Raw genomic sequence first — 3,320 nt, 5'->3', positions numbered from 1 at the left:
AGACATGCCTCTTGGTTTCCCCAAAGCCAGGCTCTAACAATCCATATGTTTTATTGAACGGCTCAGCTCAGTGCTAGGCGGAGGGGAAGACCTGGTTCTGCTTCTTGCCTGAGGAAAGGGGCAAGTTTGTTGGGGAGGCAGGACTGACCTAGAAAGAAGAAGCAGCCTGGGGGTTGGGGGAGGGCAAGCCAGGATGCCTGCGGTGGGGACCCTGTGGCCTCAGGGCCACATGAGGCTCTCCCCATCCCTAAGTGCAGCCCCTCGACCAAATCTAAACTTCACGGAACAAATCCTATTCGTTGTATAAAATTTGGATTTAGTCAAAAGGCCACATTCAAGGATCCAGAGGCCACAGGTTCCCCACCCTCAAAGGGCACTTGAGCTGGAAGGGCAAAGGAACAGGCAGATCTGTAGGTTGTCTAGTGACGAACAGACGAGAAGGGGAGTGACGCGGACCGGCTTTACAGAGGTTGCCATGTGCACCAGGACAGTGCAGTGGCCAAGAGAAAGCTGGATCCAAGGAATGGAAAGTATGGTGAAGCCGACCGCAGAATACAGAAGACAGACAGCCACTGCAGGGTCTGTCCTGTCCTGCTGCTGGGAACACCCTTCCTGCCCAGCTTCCCCTGGTTGGCTCCTGGGTGATCAGGTGCAGCTCCCTGCCTCCTGCTCCACAGGACAGCCTTCCCTCACCACCCCTGTGCGAGCAGCCACTGCCAGTACCTCTCCTGGTATATTTTTCCCTCAGCCCTTATCACCAGCTGGACTTAGCCTGTGCCTTCGTTTACCAGCCACCTCTCTCCTAAAGGATGGGGGTCGCATGAGAACAGAACCCTTGTGAGTTTGCTCTCCACCAAATCCCGCCGCCTGGCGAATAGCCAGATCAGTAAATGTTGAGATTTACTGAATTGCACTTTGAGGTGTCATGGTAAAAGGAAGCCAGTAATAGTCACATTTCTTTTTCTGAGCATCTGCTATTGCCAGGCACTGTGCTAAGTGCTTTACTTGGGTTATCTCATTTATTCCTCTGAGCAGCTCTGTAAGAGAGGTGCTACCTAGGTTTTAGGTGAGAAAACTATGGCCAAGAAAGCAATTTGCCTCATTTTGGTCAATTTGTTCAGGACACAAAGACATGACTTTTTTTTTTTTTTTGAGACAAAGTTTTTCTCTGTTGCCCAGACTAGAGTGCCATGGTATCAGCGTAGCTCACAGCAACCTCAAAGTCCTGTGTTCAAGTGATCTTCTTGCCTTAGCCTCCGAGTAGTTGGGAACAGAGGCACCTGCCACAAAACCTGGCTAATTTTTCTATTTTTTAGTAGAGACGGGGGTCTCACTCTTGCTGAGGCTGGTCTTGAACTCCTGAGCACAAGCAAACCACCTGTTTTGACCTCCCAGAGTGCTAGTATTATAGGCGTGAGTTGCCATGCCCAGCTTAAAATAATACATTTTATTTAATATATAAAAACAATATCATTTCAATATGAATCAATATAAAAAATTAATGAGATATTTTACTAAGTCTTCAAAATCTGATTCACAATTTATACTTACAGCACTTGTTAAATTTTCATCAGAAAATTATTTCTATTTAGATTTCAAAAATTTGCATTTGAGGCGGGCGCCTGTAGTCCCAGCTACTCGGGAGGCTGAGGCAAGAGAATCACTTAAGCCCAGGAGTTGGAGGTTGCTGTGAGCTGTGTGAGGCCATGCCACTCTACTAAGGGCCATAAAGTGAGACTCTGTCTCTACAAAAAAAAAAAATTTGCATTTGAAAAAGTAGATTCACATATCCAAGTTGTTCCAAACATACCTATATGTTTTCCAGTATCTGAATTGAGTATTTTTTTCTTTTCTTTCTTTCTTTTTTTTTTTTTTTTTTTTTTTCAGTTTGGGCCAGGGCCAGGCTTGAATCCATCACCCCCGATATATGGGGCCAGCACCCTACTCCCTGAGCCACAGGTGCTGCCCATGAATTGAGTATTATTATTTTGAGACAGGGTTTTGATCTGTCACCCGGGCTGGCATAGCTCATTGCGACCTCAAACTCTTGGGCTCAAATGATCCCCCTACCTCAGCTTCCCAAATGGCACATACCTGGCTCATTTATTTATTTATTTATTTATTTATTTTTATTTTATTTTTTTTTTTTGGCTGGGGCTGGGTTTGAACCCGCCACCTCCGGCATATGGGACCGGCGCCCTACTCCTTGAGCCACAGGCGCTGCCCAGTTTATTTATTTTTTTAAACTTTGCATTTTTTTTTTTTTTTTTTTTTTTTTGCAGTTTTTGGCCGGGGCTGGGTTTGAACCTGCCACCTCTGGCATATGGGGCCAGCGTCCTACCCCTTTGAGCCACAGGCACCACCCCTATTTTTTTTATTTGTACATATACATGTGTAAAAATATGGAACACATGTCATCCTTGCGCAGGGGCCATGCTGATCTTCTCTGTATCATTCCAATTTTAGTATATGTGCTGCCGAAGCGAGCACCATTCCTGGCTAATTCTTTTTTTCCTTTTTTTTTTTTTTTTTTCCAGTTTTCGGGAGGGGCTGGGTTTGAACCCACCACCTCCAGCATATGGCATATGGGGCCGGCACCGTACTCCTTTGAACCACAGGCACTGCCCCTTGGCTAAATTTTTTAAAACATTTTGTAGTGACGGAATCTTGCTATAGTGCCCAGGCTAATCTAAAACTCCTGGCCCCAAGTGAGCCTCACACCTTCACCTCCCAAAGTGCTGGAATTACAGGTGTGAGTAGCCAGCCTTTAGTACCACTTTTTAAACTTAAATGTGCAATAATTAAAATTAAATAAGAATTAAAATGCAGTTCCTGGGCCGCGCCTGTGGCTCAGTCGGTAGGGCGCCCGCCCCATATACCGAGGGTGGAGGGTTCAAAGCCAGCCCCGGCCAAACTGCAACAAAAAAATAGCCGGACGTTGTGGTGGGCGCCTGTAGTCCCAGCTACTCGGGAGGCTGAGGCAAGAGAATCGCCTTAAGCCCAGGAGTTGGAGGTTGCTCTGAGATGTGTGAGGCCGCGGCACTCTACCGAGGGCCATAAGGTGAGACTCTGTCTCTACAAAAAAAAAAAAAAAATGCAGTTCCTTTGCTGTACTGGTCACATTCCAGGGGCTCTATGGCCATGTGTTAACAGCCTCTGTATTCCACGGCTCAGCTCTGGGCTGCATAGCCGCATCTGGCGTAAAGGTTGGATGTTTGGGAGAGGGAGGCTGAAGCCTGAGAAGCCCAGTGGGAGGAATCCAGAGCCTAGTAGGGACCAGCTGTAGGAGGGAAGGGTGGGGGGGTTGAGTTAGGCAGGCC

General features: G+C 47.2%; 1 pseudogene; it reads right to left on the bottom strand.

Moving 5' to 3' along the window:
• Positions 1-2,396: 2,396 nt before the first annotated feature.
• LOC128582742 (uncharacterized) lies at positions 2,397-2,490 on the bottom strand (annotated as a pseudogene).
• Between the last annotated feature and the right edge of the window lie 830 nt (positions 2,491-3,320).

Source organism: Nycticebus coucang, chromosome 3 (assembly GCF_027406575.1).
Source record: "Nycticebus coucang isolate mNycCou1 chromosome 3, mNycCou1.pri, whole genome shotgun sequence".
In the NCBI taxonomy this organism is placed as follows: domain Eukaryota; kingdom Metazoa; phylum Chordata; class Mammalia; order Primates; family Lorisidae; genus Nycticebus; species Nycticebus coucang.
The sequence above is the reverse complement of the archived record's forward strand: the minus strand, read 5'-3'. Positions and strand labels throughout refer to the sequence as shown.